This window comes from Rhincodon typus, chromosome 1 (genome assembly GCF_021869965.1).
Source record: "Rhincodon typus isolate 14 chromosome 1, sRhiTyp1.1, whole genome shotgun sequence".
Lineage (NCBI taxonomy): Eukaryota > Metazoa > Chordata > Chondrichthyes > Orectolobiformes > Rhincodontidae > Rhincodon > Rhincodon typus.
In genome coordinates this window covers 31,386,139-31,408,869 of record NC_063332.1, presented here as the reverse complement: position 1 = coordinate 31,408,869, position 22,731 = coordinate 31,386,139, and positions in this window count along the sequence as shown.

Sequence of the window (22,731 nt, the reverse complement as noted above, 5' to 3'; positions counted from 1 at the left end):
CTACTTCCATAAACACCTCAATCCCCAGAACCTTCTGTGTTACCTGGACTCTTCCTATTTTGATCTCTTAAGATTTGCCAAATTCATTCATTCCACCTTTGGTGATGGCGCCTTCAGTTGCTTAATTATCTTTGCTATAGTTCAAATTAAGTATTAGCCATCACAATAACAACTAAACTGCAAGGAGTTTTTGTCGATGCAATTAACCACTGCTTCATTCTGCAAAGGGAAACTTGCACTGAGAAAGTCAGCCATTTCACAAGGGCTACAAGATGAAGCATACAGCTCTACTTTGATCTATGAGCATTGTCAACAAGGGACATGATTGATTATTGATTGCAATCAGCCGTCTGGAAATCAGATGTAATTTGCTTTTGCTAGAGTCTAGCTGCTGATAGTGTCTCATCTGCTTGCTGGCTACACATATGCTCTCCGCCAGTCTATGCACTCATCCATCAAAAGCAGTCATTGTTCCACAAGGTAAACCTGCAATTGTCCAAATGAAGTTAATGTACACATTAAACCATCACAACATTGTATGCATTAAGTCATCACCAACACTCATCCAAGCTAGCTGCAAGAGCCTTGATTACATTCTATCCAAGAACCTCTCATATGTCAGTTGGGAGTAGAGAAAGATCTTGCATTTATCCAGAAGTGGGTACTGTTGACCAACCTTACTTTCCACGTTTAAAGGTCAGTCATTTCCTCTGTCCCTTTCAGATTCCTAGTTGAGGAATCTATGGATAGAAAGCGGCAATGTGACATTGAGATAAAGAATCAGCCATGGTCAGACTGAATGGTGATGCAGGCTTCAAGGGCCAAAAGGCCTGCCCTGCTTCTAGTTTCCATATTTCTAGGTCTACTGTCAATCTCACGTACAGCCTGATTCAGCAATGAGTCAAAATATCAAGCTAACTCCCTGTCCAGAATATTCTCCTGAAGGGGGTAGTGTCTGTTTCAATTGGTAAAACTCCTCATTACTTCATCAAAATGGCAATTTTCTGAACATATCCCTTAGCATGAGTCTTATGAGGCTATTTTACATGGGAGTTACCACAGTCAAGGCCATTTGTATACCTTTGGAAACATTCAAACCCAGCAATACAGCAGCTTTCAGGTAATTGAAACCAGGGGAAACAATGGGATTTCTGGATCAGAAGTGAGGCCAGGACCAGGTGAGGGTAGGATGTCAGTGTTGGAATTAATGAACTGATTGGTGGGGAGGGGAAGAGGTTGCGTTATAGGGTACAGGTAGACTTTAGAAATGGTGTTAAAGAGTGCAGTCAGCAAAGCAAATGAATCTTTACGTAGAAAATTCAAATAAGTATTAGGTCTCTTATTAGGAAAAGACCTAATCTCAACTTTATTAAAGTGTTGAATGGTGGACTACTGGTCCAAGAGATACTGGCACGATGGGCCAAATGGTCTTCATCATTCTATGTGTTAGCTGCCCATATATTGGGGGTTTAGTAGGCCAGTTACTGTCTGAACAATAATATTGTAGTAATTATAATGAGGTTAGCCAAGTGGAACTCACAGAATATGAGTTCCTTGGTTGGGGCTGTTAACCTGGTCCAATCAGGGTGTCTGGCTGACAGATATAAACAGGAGTGTCAGACCTCCTGTTTATTCCTGGAGCTAGGTCTGAGGGAGTTGGAACAGTGTCAAGGACTTTCAATGCGTGAATAAAGGGTGACTTGGTGAGAGGATACCAACCTCTTGTGGAGTTATATCAGTGGCAACAAAAGAAAAAAATGTACTCCTGAAGAAATTTTCTCACGACAGTCATCTTTGAGTTGGAGTAAGCATTTCTGGCATCATGCTGTTATTTGGGAAGCTTGACTCATTCAACCCTGCCATCAAAGAGTCAGCCCAGTATGTAGAAAGAATGCATTATTTTTCTGGGCAAATGACATTGGGGCAGATGAAAAGCAATGAGTAATTCTCCTGACAGTTTGTAAACCCACAGCTCTTGCGGTTATCAGGAGCGTGACATTTCCTGAAGCACCAGATACTAAAACCTTTCAAAAGTAAACAGATTCAGTTAAGGAATATTACAACCCCAAGCCTCCTCTAATTCTGAGATGCTATTGGGTTTGCTTGGCAGTTCGAGAACCAGGGATCCATGTTGAGACTTTTGATGAGGTTAAGATTGCTGGCAGAGGCTTTGTGTGTGGGAAATTATGTCTCACTAACTTGACTGAGTTTTTTGAAGAAGTGACAAGGAAGATTGATGAAGGCAGAGCGGTGGACATTGTACATGGACTTCAGTAAGGCGTTCGACAAGGTTCTACATGGTAGATTGGTTAGCAAGAAGAGATAACATGGAATTCAGAGAGAACTAGCCATTTGCATACAAAATCAGCTCAAAGGTAGGAGACAGAGGATGGTGGTATCCCGTGACCAGTGGTGTGCTGTAAGGATCAGTGCTGAGTCCACTGCTTTTTATCATTTATATAAATGATTTGAATGTGAATACAGAAGGTACGGTGAGTAAATTTCCAAATGACACCAAAATTAGTGGTGTAGTGGATAGCCAAGAAGGTTACCTCAGAGTACAACAGGGTCTTGACCAGATGGGCAAATGTGCCGAAGAGTGGCAGATGGAGCTTGATTTAGATAAGTATGAGGTGCTGCATTTTGGTAAGGCAAATCAGGGCAGGACTGATACAAATAATGGTAAGGTCCTGGGGAGTGTTGCTGAACAAAGAGAATTTGGAGTGCAGGTTCATAGTTCCTTGAAAGTGGAGTCCAAGATAGATAGGATAGTGAAGAAGGCATTTTGTACACTTGTCTTTATTGTTCAGTGCATTCAGTATAGGAGTTGGGAGGTTATGTTGCGGCTGTACAGGATATTGGTTAGGCCACATTTGGAATATTGCATTCAGTTCTGGTCTCCCGAGATAGGAAAAATGTTCTGAAAATTGAAAGGGTTCAGAAAAAATTTACAAAGATGTTGCCAGGGTTGAAAGATTTGAGCTTTAGGGAGAAGTTTATCATGCTGGTGCTATTTTCTTTGGAGCATTGGAGGCTGAGGAGTGACCTTATAGACGTTTATAAAATCATGAGGGGCATGGATAGGGTCGATAGTCAAGGTCTTTTCCCCAGGGTAGAGGAGTCCAAACCTAGAGGGCATTGGTTTAAGGTGAGGTGGAAAGATTTAAAAGGGAGAGAGTGGTGCATGTACAGAATAAGCTACCAGAGGAGGTGGTGGAGACTGGTACAATTACAACATTTAAAAGATATCTGGATGGGTATATGAATAGGAAGGATTTAGAAGACTATGGGAAAATGGGACAAGTTTAAGTTAGAATATCTGGTCGGCATGGTTGAGTGACCTAAGGGTCTGTTCTGTGCTGTACAATTCTATGATTCTGTGTTGGCGAGAAGTTATGTCTCATGGGCAGGTCTGGATGCAGACACAGCTGTGTTGATGGGGCAGTGCCCATAGTGCCAACAAGGACAAAAATTACCGCCAGCAGCTCCCCACATTCATAGGAATGGCTCAGCAAACCCTGGACTCGGTTATATGTCAATTATGCCGGCCCTTTCATGAGCTCAACATTCTTAGTCATTTTAGACACCCACTCAAAGTGGGTGTGCATAGAGTTCATTTGTCAAACACAAGGATGATAATAGAAAAGCTGCAAGCATCTTTTGCAATACATGGGCTCCCAGAAGTGTTGGTCACAGACAATGGGCTGTCATATGTCAGCAGGAAGTTTGAGTATTTCCTAAAATCAAATGGCATTCAGCGTTTCAGGACATTACCACACCATCCATCATCCAATAGGCTTAAAGAAACAGCCTACAGCTTCACTCGATACAAAACTATCCCGGTTCCTAAATGATTGTTGGACCATCCCTCACGCAACTGACAGGGATAGCTCCAGCAAAGTTGCTAATGGGGATAAGACACCACGGCAGGTTAAATCTGATCTTCCTGGACCTAGGGTGGATAGAATGTCAATGCTGGACACAACTCTCCTCTAAGTGAGAGAGACAGCTTACTTCAGGGGATGACATTTGGTGTTGAAACCATAGAAATGGCTCTGCACGGGTAAGAGGCATGATCAACATGAGGTCAGGTCCCTTGCTACACAAAGTTCAGGTAGGTGAGGCAGTCCTGAACAAGCACATACACCACATGAAAGCTGCAAACTCACAAACCGGTCAGGATTTTTGATTCCAGACTTTGGCAATCTGCCTTGCAGAATAGTGTGGGCACTTGCTTGAGTAAAGTATGGGAAGCTACTTTTGTGAAATGTCTGGAAAAAATTAATTAACAATGACAGATATACCATCTTGTTTCTTGACCTTCTCTTCCCAATTAAGCTTCACTGGCAATCGAGCTCAAAATAACAAAATTAGTCAGAGCTAATCCTGCCAAAAGTATAAGGCAAATCCAAGAAGTCTAAATCAGGAACACCCACAGCATCTAATTAAAAGGAACCTGAGGACCAGTGGTAGACAAGGTTAAATATTGTTTTTCTTAAGGTTAGGAGTTGTTTGTCCTAAAATCATTTTTGATATTCTGTGGGGGCCTAACTGAGAGGGTTTCTTTCTCCCTCTATTTACTTATCTTTCAGGCTATTTAATGCATCTCTGCCTCCCTTCAAAAAACATCAGTTTTCGTGACAAACTTGCCAGACGTATAAATGTTTGTGTGGATGTGTTAGGGAAAGCCAAACTTCTCCATCTGAGATTAAGCATCCAACTTCCCAGTCTAGTGACTTGGATGAGAACTGGCAGATGCATCAATGTGGAAAGAGTCCTCAAAGCCTCTACCTTTCCTTGAATACAGAGCTTCAGGAAATAGCTAACTGGAAAGTTATGAAGATGAAGTCTGACTGAGATGAACAAATTCTTCAGGCAATGCAGTGCACTGCTGAGATATGTTTGGAACTTGTTTGGAAGGCATCAAGCTAACTGTGAATGAAAATATGAAAGTTGTTGAATATTCTAGAGATTGGTCACTAATCTTTGAAGAGACAGGCGCATTTATGTAGAACTGGAGTTCTGCCAGATGTCTACCAATTTTAATGGCCACCGATTTTACATTACATTTCCACCAGTTGTTGGGAAAGATTATATAGTCACTGTTGCTAACATGTTCATTAATACAAGCCAGATGGTGAAATATGAAACAAGACACAGTTGTTCTTCCTTGTTAGTAAGTGTATTCACAAGATGCAGCATCGCCGATCAATACCTCTTAACTATTAACCCTGAATGTGTCAGCAATGCCTTCTCATAAATCAAACACGTACACAAAGGCACACATATACAAAAGCGCACATACACAAGCTAGTAAGCTATAAGCCAATGCATTATTTACTCTTGCATTGTATTAATCACTTGGCATCATGTCATAGCTATTTTTTTGATATTAGTAAATGGAAGGTCATTGTGGAAGAGTTCTTTGCATTTAGTTTGTGTCTCTTGGTGATGAAATGGAACATCAAAAGAAGAAATGCTGTCCTTATTGGAGAACTGCATCGTGGGTTTGAGAACAGGAAGGCACAATATGAAGATATTGGTCAAGACAAAGTCTAAAGTCTGACATAATTTTTAAACTGTGCTGAAGTTGTCAGGGAAAGGTGGCCAATTGTTCTGGTGAACATAAAGATTCCAACATTGGAGACTGATAAGAATGTTAGACATAAGTTGCTTGCATTTACTCAAGAATAGCCTTGGAAGGGAGGCCAGAGAAAATACACTTGGCAATAGCTTTGAGCAGGAAATGAAATAAGTAAAAACCAATTAAATGGACCAAAAACACATTATCTCATTAGGCATACAAGGAAATGTGTGAAGAAAGATTTCAAAAATCACGCATGTTGCCAAAAGGTTTGGTCACCTGCTCTGAAGATATGTGAGTTGGTTGGTTGATGAGTTCCAGGGGGAGACAAATAAATGAAAATCTCTCCTTTTCTGCAAGGATATGCAAATTGTAGAATATATATACTTCACTTGCTATTTGCTTTTTCTTACTGACTTTTTTTTGGTAAACAAATTCCCATCTCTTTCTGCTCAACAATAACTGTGTACAATTTGCCTGTCCATCCCAGATAAGATCCATTAATTAATATAACAGTCCATTATCAGGTCAACACAGCTTCTGGTTTTACTATCTTACTTATCCCTTAGCAGGCAGTTACAGACTAACATCCTTGTCAATAACAAGATGACAGCTAGTTGCACAATAGACATTCCTCAACAGGAACAGGAGAAGCCCCATTCCCCTGGAGTCTAACATCAACCTGTCGATAATGTCACCGTTAGATTATTGCTGCATTTTCATATTCCAATAATCGTCCTGGCCCAGAGTCTGCAGTCCTAAATGTAGCCATAAAATGCACAAATTTTAGTTAACAATTTGCATTGAGTTAACCAATTTGTGCCACAGCCATCATTTTTGCGGTAAACTTTACTCTAGCAGTCATGAGTTATGTAGCCATGGCTATGGATAAGGCAAGGTTTAATGTTTCCAAAACAAGTAATGAGACATGAGTATAGAAAGAATCCGAAATCTAACTTCAGGCACGGCAGATAAGGGACAACTATGAGAAGGGGGACTGTCAATGCAGAACTGAGAGTGCTGTACTTAAATGAATGTAGTATATGAAACAAGGTAAATGAGCTGGTGGTGCAAATTGAAATTGGCAGGTATAATGTTGTGAGTATCACAGAGACGTGGTTGCAAGGTGATCAGGGCTGGGGATTAAATATCCAAGGACACACATCCTATCAAAAGGACAAGGAGATGGGTGTGTGGTGGGGTTGCCTTATTAGTAAGATGTTAAATTAAATCAATAGTAGGAAGTACTATAGAGTCAGAAAGCCTAGAGTCTGTGTAGGTAGATTCGAGGAACCACAAAGGGAAGAAGACTCTTGGGGGGAGCTCTGTACAGGCCTCCTATCAGTAATCAGGAAGAAAATAAATCAGAAGATAGAAAAGGCATGTAAGAAAGGCACCACTACAATAATCATGAGGGACTTCAATATGCAGGTAGACTGGGAAAATCAGGTGGGCAGCAGATTTCAAGTCAAAGATTTTGTGGAATGTCTACAAGGTGGATTTTTGGAGCAGCTTGTAGGAGACCCCACTAGGGATTCTGGATTTGGTGATGTGTAATGAGGCAGACTTGATTAGGGAACTAAAGATGAATGAACTCCTAGGGTTCATTGACCATAAAATTATAGAATTCACCCTGGATGTTTGAGAGGGAGAAGCTGGAATCGGTTGTAACAGTATTATATTTGAGTCAAGGTAACTACAAAGTCATAAGGGAGGAACTGGCCAGAGTTGACTGGAAGGGGAGCCTAGGAAGGAAGAGGGTGGAGCAGCAATGGCAGGGGTTTCTGGGGAGTAAATCGGGAGGCACAGCAAAAATTAATTCCAAGGAAGAAGAAACATACTAAACGGAGGATGAGGCAATCTTGGTTGACAAGGGATGTCAGGGACAATAAAGAAGCAAAAGAAAAAGGATACAATGTGATGAAGACAAGTAGGATGTCAGAGGATTGGGAAGTCATTAAAACCAGTGTAGGATAACCAAATATGCAATAAGAGAGAAGAAAATGAAATATGAGGGAAGCTAGGTTGAAATATAAAAGAAGATGGCAAGAGTTTTTTAGATATCTAAAGGTAAAAGAGAGGCATTAGACTACTGGAAAATGAGGTTGGAGAAATAGTAATGGGGAACAAAGAAATGGTGGAGGAACTGAATAGCTACTTTGCATTAGTCTTCATAGTGGAAGACACCAGTAACATACCAGAACTTCAAGAGAGTCAGAGGCAGAGGTCATCACTAAGGAGAAGGTGCTGGGGAAGCTGAAAGGTCTGAAGGTGGATAAATCACCCAGGCCAGATGGACTACACCCCAGAGATTTGAAGCAAATAACGGAGGAGAATGTGGAGGCATTGGTAATGATCTTTCAGGAATCACTGGAGTTAGGAAAGGTCCAAAAGGTCTGGAAAATGGCTAATGTAACACCACTGTTTAAGAAGACAGGGAAGCAGAAGATAGGACTATAGGTTGGTTAGCCTGACATCAGTTGCTGGTAAGATTTTGCAGTCCACTATTAAGGATGAAATTGTGGAGTACATGAAAGTGCATGGTAAAATAGAACAGTCAGCACAGCTTTGTCAAGGGGAAGTCTTGCCTGACAAATTTGTTAGAATTCTTTGAGGAAGTAATGAGCAAGTTAGACAAAGGAGAGCCGGTGGATATGATCTATTTGGATTTTCAGAAGGCCCTTGACAAAGTGCCGCATAGTAAGCTGCTAAATAAGACAACAGCCTATGGTTAGGGGTAAGGTACTGACATGGATAGAGGATTGGCTGACTGGCAGAAGGCAGAGAGTGGGATAAAGGGATCTTTTTTCAGTAAGGCAGGTGGTGACAAGTGGGGTTCCATAGGGGTTAACGTTGGGACCACAACTATTCATGCTATACATTAACAATCTGGCTAAGGAATTGAGGTATTATCGCTAAGGGTTCAGATGATAGAAAGATAGGTGGAAAGGCAGGTAGTGTTGAGGAAAAGGGGAAGACTACAGAAGGACTTTGACAGGCTAGAAGAGTGGGCTAAAGAAGTGGCAGATGGAATATAATGTGGGAAAGTGTAAAGTTATGCACTTTCATAGGAAAAAATAGAGGCATAGATTATTTTCTAATCAAGCAGAGCCTTCGGAAATCTGAAGCACAAAGGCACTTGGGGAGTCCTCGTTCAGGATTCTCTGGTCAGATTATGTTTAGAATATTGAGCAGTTTTGGGCCCCATATCTAAGGAATGATGTGATAGCATTGGAGGGGTCCAAAGGAGGTTTACAAGAATGATCCCAGGGATGAAGGGCTTATCATAAACTCAATGGAGTTTAGAAGGATGACTGGGATCGCATTGAAACCCACAGAATACTGGGAGGCCAGCATACAGTGGATGTGGAGAAGATGGTTCCACTAGTTAGGAGAGGCTAGGACCTAAGGGCGGAACATCAGGGTGAAGGGGCAACCCTTTAGAACTGAGCTGAAGAGGAATTTCTTCAGTCAGAGGGTGTTAAATCTGTGGAATTCATTGCTGTAGAAGGTTGTGAAGACCAAGTCATTGAGCGCATTCATAAAATCATAGAATCCCTAAAGAAGCCACGTGGCCCACCGAGTGTGCAGTGACCTTCTGAAGGACATCCCATCCACATCCAGTCCCCTACCCTATCCTCTTAATCCTGAATTTAGCATGGCCAACTCATCTAACCTGATATCTTTGGACTGTGGGATGAAACTGGAACACCCAGAAGAAACCCATTCAGACATGGGAGGAACATGCAAACTGTACACAGACAGTCAACCAAGGCTGGAATTGAACCAGGTCCCTACTGCTTTGACACAGCAGTGCTATCCACTGAATCACCATGCCACCCAGAAGCAGATAGATAGGTTCTTGATAGATAGGTTAAGGCAGAAATAGATAGGTTCTTGATTAGTATGGGGATCAAGGGTTACAGGTAGAAGGCAGTGGACTGGAGTTGGGAAATATATCTGCCATAATCTAATCGCGGAGCAGATCCAATGGGAACAGTTGGCCTAATTCTGCACCAATATCTTATGGTCTTATGCTCTTATGGTTTGGGAGTGAAATATCAATAAAATTTCCTGTTCTCAACTTATAATGATTCCTGGTGGAACCAAATATTTTGCCTCTGGTAACAACAGAATCAGACATTCTTTTAATGTTGTCTTAATGGTTTCCACTTAAACTCCAAGTTATCGACCAAAATCTCAATTAAAAATAGACAAAATAGTCAGTTGTTACAAGGCTTATTTGTGAACTGTATCTTGTTTGATGATGCAAAATAGGAAATAATGAATCTGCAGCCCGCTTACCGTCTGCCTCATTTACATTCACACTGCACTGTTTCATGCCATCATCCCATTCTAACATAAATTTTGCAATCAGGTTTTGAAAATAACTTTAATTTTTTAATAAGTAAATCTCAATAAATAGAAGCTAAAAATCTGAGCTTAACCATTTCAATCTGATGATAATGTTTGGGACATGTTCAAGTTAGTCTTTTTAGCCCTCACCCATGTACTCAGTTATCACAGTCAAGTTGTAATAAGAACAAGAACTACAGTTTCATTTCAGAACAATTGAGAGAAATGATTGCAAATGCTCAGCAAACCATTAATCATGGGCAATACTAATTATTAGTCAATTAATCACCAATGACTTGTGTAATCATTTATTTACTCCCATGAGGTAAATGCTGTTTATCCAGATGAAGGAATTTCATTCAAATTTGACAGCCATTTTCAACAATTAAAGGTCATCCTCATTCTTGGAACTGTAATTTAGTTTTCTCGGTCTGAAATTATAAAATGGCATTGGGTCTTTCCTTCTACAAATGTTAAAATTCTCCATTTAACACTCCAGCGTTTTTGATTTGCAATGTCTGCATTAGAAACTTGCATCAATGCATGATCAATTTGTTGACAAAGAACAAACCCATGTTGATTTGCATGTTGATATGACATCTTCTACGCAATTTTAAATGGACTTTTGTTTAACAAGTGGGATGGTGGGGAGATGCATTCACTTGGAATTGAATTGTGACTCAGCATGTGATTTCTGGTACACTAGTTAGAAAATGTCTGAAAGCAGTTGGAAGAGTTTTCAAATGGGGCAAATCAAATGTGGTTGCACTGCAATTGTTTACTGTATTGGGCCAAGTCTAAACTCATGTAATGTCATTAAGAAGTAGCCATATAGGGAAATAAATGCAATTACCCCACATTTCCTCTGGGTAGAAACATAACCTTTATCAAATCTTTAATTCTGATTCCTGACAAATTGTGAAAGCTATCTCAAGGTCTTATAGGTCCCTCGTTATGCACAGCGTCCTTGCTGTTTGCTTCTGGCATGACAAGAGTCACTGTGAACAAGACCCTGAGGAATGAGATAGTAATCACAAACTTGCAGATGGGCAATATGTTTATCATCAATGATGCGACTGATTACCCTAAGATTGTTGTCTCATTGCCTATTCTCAAGACTGTCTTGGTCATCTCATTTCACAATGTGATTCCAAAAAAAGGTCAACAGGCATGAATCATACATCCTCACTTTCAGTGTAACAATTCAACACTGTCAGCTAAATTGTACCCTGACGTATTAATTCCTAAAGATTCTCAGGAGTAACAGTTTTCAATATTTCATTAGTTACAGCTACAAATCCATATGCCCTTTAAACCAAATCCAAACTTTCTATATATAAAATATACAAAAGTAGGTTATCTTAGCAGATAATGCACTATATCAGTGCAGAAATATCCAAAACTAAGTTTTCTTCAACAGAAGTCACCTCTAATTATCGTCACACCATGCCATGAAAATAATAACTAAAAGACAAATCTGAAAAGAATACTTCCACAAAACTCCCACTTGTGTCATTATTTTTCTTACATCGAGAATAACAGGTGGCTGGCAATGTGTTATGAGACAGTAGAGCGTTCAGTGGTTGCTGACAATATCATTAACTGCAATAGCAAAGCCTGAGCAGCTCATGAATGTCATTCAAATCCCATCAAGCATGCTCCAACCTTCAATAAACCTCTAGATTTTATTTTTTTTTCTTGGTGTATATACCCTTCTGTTTTGTTATTTTTAGTTCTGGAACTTTACTAGTGGCATTGGCAAACTCCACTTAGCTACCTCTACTATTTAACACAATGTCTTCCAAGTGCAGTGAGCCTGGTTAGAATATTTACTACCCTGCGGTTCAACTGTTATTGTTTAAAATTTCCACAACTCTGCACTGGAATTTTTCTAAAGAGTTCTCCTGTGTTTGGTAAACACATATAAGGCAATAGCTTAAAATAGACTAAAGCATCATGGAAGTGCTCACATACCATCTGATGGATCACTAACCTTCTTTTTATCCTTCTCTAGCACCAACAATATTCCTCCTTTATATGGTTAACATTGTTGTGAGTTCATGTCTTCATGGCTTGGTCATTGTCTTATTTGCTAGGTGAGGTCTCATTAAATTTTCTATTTGAACACATTCACAGGCCCTGAACTCTCTCAAACTAACTATTCACTCCATAGCTTGGACATAAAGTATTTTTCTTCCATGAAGCAAACTATATGGTTAGCTCTCAAAACCAATTCTGAGTTATTTTTAAACAGATTTCATGCTTTGGTAAATCAATGGAATACTGGAACCACCACTTCAATCAAAGATCTAATGAATATACTAGCCACTCACCCTAATTCTACATGAAGGCAGAAGGATTTCTGAGGCATACAAACAACTTTTTTTAAATGAGAAAAGCTAAGTCTCCTTCCAAGCCTGCAAACCAATCTTACAGATAATCTCCCATTGGCCGTTCTCCCAAAGTTATTAATTTTTCTTTGTGTAAGTTATTTTTTAAAATTTTTTTTGCTTTCTGATCCTGTCATTAGAGCTCAACAGGCTGAAATGGTACTCTAACCCCAAACATCATGCTTCATAAATCCTTCCATGTTTTCATTTGTACATGTTTTGTGCAGACTGAACAAACGTATGGACTGCTTCCAACTTGCCACTTATCTTCCTGTAACTGGCTCATTTAGAGACCACCAAAATATGATTCTATCTCCTGGCTGCCCTCAGGCTCATTGAGAGATCATACACCGAACCACTTAATGTATTCCTGCTCAAAACTACTCAGAAAAAAACACAAGTTCAGGAGGATATATGATTCCTAACTGACTTCATTTCATAGCACTGAATGATATGATATCACTTTCATTTTTGCTTTCTTTTTCTAATTGCTATGACACCATTACGAGAATTAAGGATAAGTCGGATCTGGATTTATCAACTACAATTTTTAAAGAATAAAATGTGTAGAATCACAATTTATACAAAAATAAGTGGCAGAATTCCAGAGTTGAGCTGAAATGCCCAATACAACCTTTGTTATGCAAATGTCAACAAAACAAAGATAATATTGTATTAGGTATTCTGAAAAAGTAAATCATTATTCTAAATCAGACATACTTCCTATGGTTGACTCGAACATTCAGGATGAACATGAAGTAAATATGAGTTAACAGGCAAACTATGGTTGAATGAACACCCCGCATACTGCATTTTAAATGGTCAAAGCCAAGAAGCCAGATCCCATCCAGTCTTTGGTTACACTGTGGGCATAGTGTCACAAAATCTGATTAAGTCACTGTCTCCTTTGCAAGGGATTCCAATTCTTCACCTTCAAAAAATTTAGCTTTGCAAATGACCTTAAAGCCTTTATGATTTGATTTGCCTCAATGGCCACTCATATCTTGGTAGTTCATTCTCTTTTCCTAAGACCGAGTTCTTCTGAAGCTGCTTCCAGGTGTCTAACCACTGGCTCTGTTTCAGTTTTTCTCAAACATTTAGTTTCACTGAGCTACCACTGAATCTCTCTAAACTTGACTGCATCAAGCAAGTAGTACTTATGTTCATCCTTCAGTCCACTCTCAGTTACACTGAACGGTCAATGGTTCCCAGAGCTTCTTTATTGTACTAACCTTTTCCTAAAGCATGGACCCACCACACCCAGGGATTTTCTAGAACCCTAACTGCCTGGAATTTGGTAATAGCTATAGTCAGGCTTCCCAGGGTCACATCTACTCTCCCAAAGCCAAGTTGCAACTGACTTCTCCTAACAAATACACACCCATATAAATTCACACTCTTGAATCTTCCTAATCTCCACAAATTTCCCTAAAATTTGTTGCCTGCTCTGAGCCTCTCTTAACCTGAAGTTTTAGGTTAAGTATTCCTCACTTACAATGTCCTGTTTGCTCGAATGAAGTAAATATATTTTACAGCTTTTCAGCATTCACTGAATACTTCTAACTAATTTGGTGTGTCCAGCCCAGGTTTCCAACAGAGGGTCGGGTCCTCAAGCCCAGAGCTTTGAATCAGACCAAATGGACTTTGTCTTAAATTTTTAAAAAAATTTTTTTTTGTCGTTGTTATATTATTGTGGAAGGATTGTTATTCTGACCTTTTAACTTCTTTATTTTTCTAATTTATTACTACGATTTTAAACTTTTGAAGATCTGCGATGCTGGACTTTTTATTTCTTTAACAACAACCCTTCTGAGGAAGGGTCACCGGAACTGAAACGTTAACTCTGTTTTTTCCTTCACAGATGCTGCCAGACCTGTTGAGCTTTTCCAGCAACTTTGTTTTTGTTCCTGATTTACAGCATCCGCAGTTCTTTCGGTTTTTTTCTTATTTATTTAGTTTTGTTTAATTTTGTTTTTCCTAAGAATTTGTACTCAAGAATCTGTACCTAGATACCTTGGTGCCTAAGATGGTGCCGTTAAGTGGTAACTTTTGCTGTACTCATGTGAGTACATGTGACAATAAAGCTAATTCAATTCAATTTAATTTTAACTCCTAAAATAATGTCTCTTGAACTGTCATTGATACAAGCAATGTAGACGCTGTGTCTTTAGCTCAGCAAGCTCACCTGCCAGTTCCCATTTTTAACTTTCTAAATCTGTTTCATGTACTTCAATTGTACTTACCCTTTTTTCTGCAGTGAAATGCTCATTTCAAACACTTAAGATTATATACCAAAACACATGAACCATGAATTAGTTAGTCATCTTGTTGATAGTCTTCATTAACTTGTTGACACTCTGGTTGGATTACGTTCTTAAAACCCTTTGCTCCAATGTTAACTGTGACTCAATTACACACAAGTAAAGAAACATACTTATTGAGTGGAAGAAAAGGGTTGCATTCATTATTGAGCATCTTTACTTTTTCAGAAAGAGTGGCAAGATTTGAAGCTCTCATGTGTAAATGCTCAGAGTACTACTTTTTATATTATTTCATGGCATGTGGCCAGCATTTGATGTCCATCCATCATTGTCTTTTAGAAGAAGGTGTTGAACCATCTTCTTGAATTACTGCAGTAAATTTGGGGCAAAATTTTATGGTCTCTTGCTGGTGGCGTTACAGGTGGGGTTTCCCATAAACTTTCTCCACTCTTCCACCTGCTCCTTAACTGTCCCCAGTTTTACAGGGTAGAGGCAAGACATAGAGCAACATGCCTGACCATGCCAATTTTAGGCCTATTAATACCCAATTATTGGTCACTTAAAGGCGACTTCTAGGTTCTGGGCCTTGCTGAAATTAGCATGGTAGGGTGCACAAAGCAAGCAGCTCTCTGAGTCAGGACCTTCCCTGGAATGATGTTTACATGATCCTGGAGCTTCCCTGAACAGCAGGAGTGTATTCCCCATTAGCAAATGGCAATGTGGGTGACTCCTCCATCCAAAGAATCCTGCCCTTGTTTTAGGTGTACCCACAACGCCATAAGAAAGTACTGAGCACTACTATACAATAGAACACACACGTCAGTTTATTGGATTGTCCTCTATTCCAATGCTTGTTGCTTAGCTACTTCTGGAGTTGCTGGCTGTCAGGAATTGTTTGAGATTGAACTTTTATTAATGCTTTGAACATAGAAAGTATGACACCTTTTATCAATGTGACTCAATTGATAGAGACATTGTCTGGTATGGAATCAAATGATGTAGGTCAACTGTCAGTCTATGCTAATTTCAAACAGAGGCAGGTAGACTGTCTGAATTAATTTCTGTACCCCTAGAAAGGGAAGAGGGACTAAAGGAATCAGCCAGGACTTCAGCTTGGTTCACTACTTGAGGGGCAATCTAAACCTCTTGGTGTTGATTTTTCTTTTCTTCCAGGGGGTGGATTTTATGGCATGCCAGGATCCCTCTGGGTATTAAGTACTGACCTAACCAGCAATGTTCAACCATAAATTAATTTTTAAAATCTACCCCTTGAAAAGAGTGATTTGCTAGACCAGTTTAGACGGCAGTTAAAAGTCAACCACATTGCTGTTGGTCCGGAGTTACAAGACCAGGTGAGAGTGGCAGATTTTGTTCCCTCAAGAACATTAGCGAACCAGATGGATTTTTCCAACAACTGATGGTAGCTTTGTGGTTACCATTCTACAGACAAACCTTCAATTCCAGAATTATTGATTGAATGTAAATGCTACCAGTTGCTGAAGTGGGATTGAAACCTGCCCGAACAGCAGTAGCCTGGGTCTCTGAATTATTAGCATTGCCACTATGCCACTATTCTCCACTAAGGCCAGTTGAACAATAAACAGTAAACATCCTTGCGCTTGGGGAAAGGAGGTATAAAATTGAAGAGATAGGGAGAAAATAAATGATTAAGTTTGTTTCCGAAGAACAATTGAGACAACTATTCAATGCTTAAAATGTGCCTCAAATTGCAACATACAACAGGCACATATTAAGATTAGAAATAATGATCATATTATTCTGAGGAAGGGTCACCAGACCCGAAACATCAACTCGGATTTCTCTTCACAGATGGTGCCAGACCTATTGAGCTTTTCCAGCAACTTCTGTTTTCATTTCTGATTTACAGCACCTGCAGTTCTTTCGGTTTTTAATTATCATATTATGTTAGGTCAAAGTTTTAGACTTTATCATTGCAGACCACAAAATATCACTGTTTTTCCCAAACTACATAGACTTTCAAATATGTATTGTTTGGATTAAACCAATCACCATCACTACATACCCCTAACAATGATCAATGGCTAATCTTTCAGTGTGAATATCATTAGGTATCAACCTGGCCTCAGAAAGCAGTAACTGCCAATCCAGAGTATCCACTCCTAGCAATCAAACATACACCAATTGAAAAGAAAAAGCTGCCCTTTTCCAACGTCCAATGAGATCATTTATTTTCATTCCTGCAATGTCTGCAATTTTCACATCTCGATTGGTCACTTCCCTATTCTGTGTGTTTTTTGTTTGCTTTCCCACTAATTAATAAATATTTCATTTGATTTTTAATGGCTATCCTGTGTGCGTATATTACAAATTATATTGCAATAGTCATCATGTTCTCAACAACAGCACCAATCACATTGTAGAACATTCAGGGACTGCTGCCATAAATTACTCCAGCGACTTCAACAGGACTGTGACATACCCTATATATCCACCATGTCCTCACCGTGTGACTCAGCATTGTGAGTCCACAAGCCACAAACATAGAAACATACAAAATAGGACCAGGAGTAGGCCATTTTGCCCTATGAGCCTGTTCCACCATTCAATATAGCTGATCATCCAACTTATCCAACTGCTTTTTCCCCACGCCCTTTGATCCTGGTAGCTCCAAGAACTATACCTAAGTCCTTCTTGAAAACATTCAATGTTTTGGCCTCAAATACTTTCTGTGTAGTGAATTCCATAGGCTCATCACTCTGTAGATGAAGACATTTCTCATTATCTCAGTCCTAAATGGCTTACACCATATCTTTCAACTGTGACCTCTGGTCTCCCCAGTCATTGGGAACATCCTTCCTGTGTTTACCCTGTCTAGTCCTCTTACAATTTTATCGGCTTCTATGAAATTCCCATGCTCCCCCATTTTCTAAGCTCCAATGAATAAAGTCCTACCCAATCCAGTCTGTCTGCATACATCAGTCCTGCCATCCCAGGAGTCAAAATGCTAAATCTTCATTGCACTCCGTTCATAGCCAGAACATCCTTCCTTCGATAAGGAGAGAAAAACTGAACACAATACTCTAGGAGTGGTCTCACCAAGGCCCTGAAGAGTATCAAGAGATATTTAGTTCCCTCATATAACACATTAATATACATTGGCTGGTGTCAAAGAACTGATCATTGCATAACCCCACTGCTAGGTACTCTGGAGAAAGACATGTTTACTCCTACTCTTTGTTTCTTGTCTGCCAACCAACCATGTAAGTACACTACCTCCAATCCTATGCTCTTTAATTTTATATTTTAATCTCTTCTATGGGGCCTTCTGAAAGTCTAAGTAAACCTATAGTCGAAATTAACTGACCCCCCCACCCTCTTATCAAACTCTACTAGTTACATCAGATCCAGCAGAGGCATCCTGAACTAGGAGAGTCCTGGAATTTTGGCTGGAAGAAAATCTAAGTAGCCCTTGTTATATCTATCCAGTGACAGCTACTGTGAAACTCAAGAAAAATAATTTATTTGGTAAATCTTTATAGGCTCAAACATGGGCTTTTACCAGACCACTGATGTGCTCACAACTGCCAGTTGGTGAGTGTACGCACAACTGCAATGTTTAAAAGACACTGAAATAAGTCCATGAAAAGGAAAGGTTTTGGGGGAATATGTGCCATGAGCAGGCAGGTGGGACTACTTTAGTTTCTGATTATGTTCCGTGTGGACTGGTTGTACCGAAGTTTCTGTTTCCATGTTGTATCACTCTATGATTCTGACTCACCAAAATTACCAATGACTAACCAAAGATAGTTATAAGGCTTGCAATCCCTATTTTCCACATTATACTGATGAATGAGTCAAGGCAAGTTCGGCATTCGGTCAGAATCATGCAGTCAAACACTCAGCCTTGCCAGGTTCAATTTTGAACTGAGTTATGGTGCGGGTGCATCAGAATGGTGACAATTTAAGTACATGCAACCATTTATGGTGATGTAGACCACGTGAACTCCTCATTGAAATCATTGATTGTAATTCATTGATTTTCAAACAACAGGTCAGGTACTTTTTAACCTAATTGGCACCAAACAAATAAACCCAAATGAGATAATAATACAGAAACTCTGACAAAGGGAATTGATACAGGACAAAATTAAATGTGGGCTACAAAGTTCAAAGTGTTGTCTTTAAAAAAGTGTAAAGACAAAACTATCCTTGTCAGCTTAAAAATTTACCATAGAGCTATCAGTCACTGGTAAATTAATCAACTCCTGAACTGACATCTCTACCCTGGCCAAATCTTTGCTCCTAATATATGCACTGACCACTCCTGAATCATGTTCCACAATGACATGAGTGTTAAAGGTGTATTTTAGGTCTGTTTTATTATTTTGTTTTGAAATGCAACAGCATTTGTACTCGGGCAACTGCCGTCTATCATGGTTCACTGGAGGGTCTTTCATATCTGAATCGAGACTGTTTCGCTGCCTGGCAACCCCCAAAGGAATGGCAATTAGCCAGATGTCAGCAGCACCATTATCTCCATTGCCCATTACACCTTATCCAGTTCTGACATGAGTGCTGCAAACAGAATGAAATTATACATTAAAATCCTGAATGTCATTCGTTCTGCTTCAGGAAGGGAAAGAAAAAAAGTCACTTACGTTTCGAACATTGTTTGAAATTATTTTTAAAACACCAAGTATCAATGTTATCTGGGACAATATCAGGATTTCTCTAATAAGTTTAATATTTCTGCTAGCTCACTTAAAAAAAAGGCTTCATGTTGGCCATACAAAAATTGAATCACTCCATACAGCATGCTTCACTTTTAATATTATCCTCCCATATTTTAAGGTGACTTCTTTAGTCGTATGTTTATGGATGGGTCTGCAGTTCACTCTTTCATGCTAAATCACAGTTATTCTGTCCTATCTTAATAATGTTACATAATTCTACAGTCTTCCTGCTTTGATCTATATTATTCAGGTGGTTTTAAAGACTGGATGCTGCATCGTGAAGAAGAGCAGGGAGATTTTCCTGGCATGAATCTCATGGGCAGGAAGGAAGGGTGGTGTACCCACAGTTTGGGGCACCATCCCATTGGTAGTGGCCTGCATGCTGTCACCATTGTTTTACCAGAAGGCGGGCTGGCATCAGGCACATTGTCAAATGAGGCCATTGAGTGGGCAATTCAAGCTCAATTCAAGCCCATCACATCACTGGTCTGATGTAAATAGCAGTGGGAGAGGTCTGCAGCCAACATGCCAGCAGGTTCATACTCTGCGGGCTGTTGACCAGTTAAGGGGGTGGGGTGGGGTAGGGCTGGGGGTGCGGGTGGCAGTGGTGATGTTGGGATTCCAATTGCTGGAAAACCTGCTGCCAGTCAGAGGCATCTCCTTACAGTTTTGCTTCCCCTCCACCTCCCCCAATCCCCTGCCCAGCCAAAACCTGTCAGACTACCCTTGGTGGGATTCCAGCCATACCCTGAATGCCCAGATCCATCAGCGAACTCACGTCCTTAGCCTACCCACAGCACCAGCCATTGGCTATGACTGCTGCTCGATGTTAGCACTTTGCAGATTTTCCAGCTTCCAATGGGCAGGCAGCTCTAAGAAGTGAGATTGTATGGGGCCATTGCATGACAAGCTAAAGTGGGGTTAAGTCACTAAGTAGAGGTTGGTTCTTCCCCAGTATTTATTCCAGGAGCCTACCCTCTGTGAATAATCCAGCCCCTAACATAGTTTCATACTCAATGAGTACATTATTGCTTATACACTCTCTTTATTAGAACTGCTTGCAAAATGGCCCCCAGCAATGAGGGCAGAGGTCACATGACTCTGGCAAGCCAGGAAGGGCATTTATGCATAATTGCATCTGAACCCAAGCAAATACCATGGCTACTATTCCTTCCTCAAAAAGCAGATCCGTTAGTCATTTGTTGGTCACTGCTATGTGGGATCTTGACTGCCTGCTGTGTGAACCTACATCAAGTGCTCAGTTAAAACATATACAACAACCAATGAATACAAGTTATGACAACTACACTTTGATTCACACAGTACAATGTTCTTTAATCTCACAGCCCAGTAATACTTCACCTTTCAATCCATTGGTATACTAATGTGCACTTTGATTCATTATTGATTACATCAATTCTTCATTTCAAATTACATGGCACAATAATACTTCAGATCAAATCAAACATCACTATGAAGCACAAGTGTAAATTGCATGGTTCAAAAGTATTTCACATCTTTTCATGGAGTGTGGTAATGTGGTAATGTCTTGGTTATGTACACATTTTCTAATCGACCTGCTCAAAGATGTTTGTACACACCTTGTGAAGAAGGTGGGATATTTCTAACCAACTGTTCACAGATTCTATTACATACCACTGGTATGTAATTAACAGGTGTCTTAAACAGGTAAAAAACAGGTCTCTTAAAGTTGAGCCTACTGGCTCAGAGGTAGGGAACTACCACTGTGCCACAAGAGCCACCACCCCACTTTTCTCTTTATAATATGACCATTAAAACTTTTGCAGTTATACTTTTCTTTCCATTAACTTCATTATTTTTCTGCAGATGTTTCCTAATCAACCAATTCCAAAGATGTTATAATACACCTCTGCAGCATCTGGAACTTGTATCCAGGTCTTCTGACTCAGAGATAGGGACACTACCACGGTGGCACAAGAACCCAATGTCTTGGTTATATTACCCAACTAGCAATTTGGATTCAAAAGCTACCTGAGCAGTCTAAGAATTTCAGTTCAGCTTACAAAGAAATTCTGAAGATTTAACACCTGATGTCAAAAATTGGCCATAAAGCTGTTGGATTGTAGTAAAATATGAACTGATTTCCTAATCTCCTGTAAGGAAAGAGACCTTTTCTTTTCATGATTCCATTTCCAGTCCAAAGTAGTTGATTCTCAACTCTCCTCTGCTTTGGCCTAGCAACTCACTCTGTTGTAGCAAAAGTCCTTCAGAAGCTGTAGAAGGAGAGTGATCATCCATTTCTCGGGGTAACAAGGGATGGGCAATAAATGTTGGCTCCACCTGCAATGTTCACATGCTAGGAGTGAAGTATTCTTCCAAAACCAAACATACAAAATCCACAGGCACAAAATGGCCAGCCAGTTCATTGAGCCTGCTCCTTCCTTGAATCATAGTTCACACATCTTTCCTTTTCCTTCACATGATGCAGTATACTTGATTCAAGTTACACATGTTATGTTAATAATTTACTTCAAATGATGTGGGCATAGTAATATTTAATTTCAAATTGCACGACACGTTAGCACATCACAGCAAACCATATACAAAAGTCACTCACTTGCAATGATATACATTTGCATTTTGTTTTTAATTATGTGATTGAATCACCTGCAAACTTCTATTTGAAAATCATTCATCCTCTAAATCACCTCCTTTTTAAGTTAAGAAATGGAGGTGAAAAGGCAAGGCTCATAAAGCAAGGCACTAATAGACCCAAAAAAAGAATAAAAGGCAGGCGGCAGTAAAACTGGAAGTAGATAACATTCAGTTTAAGGTAAAAACTTATTGAAGTTTTATAAGTACAGTATGCTCAACTGTATTTTAAGTATTTTATAAAGGTACTGGCACCGGGCACAATACCAGCCTATGTGCAAGATGGAATCCACAAGTACCAGAACTGTGTCTCCTGGAAAGAAGACTGGAAAACTGTATTCAGCCCCTTTCATTCTGGGGAAGTGTCAGGGTTTTCTCAGGGGGGGTACTTCAACAATGCTTCAGTTAATTGGTTCAGAAATAGCCACACCTCGTTTAGAATGAATCATTCAGAGGGTCTCACATTGTATGTGGGTCTGAAGGGGTTAACGCTGAGGCACATCATAAATATCACCCGCTATGATGATGTTATATGGATTTGGGCGAGGGCAGTTTAAGGTCTTGAAGGAGACCTCTACTGATCCTTTACAAAGTCTCTCATAGGGCGGAATAATGACAGATGGAGTTTAATCCGGACAAATGTGTTAATGCGAGATAGTAGGAACTGCAGATGCTGGAAAATCTGAGACAACAAGGTGTAGAGCTGGATGAACACAGCAGGCCAAGCAGCATCATAGGAGCAGGAAGGCTGACGTTTCGGGCCTGAAGGGTCTAGGCCCGAAACGTCAGCC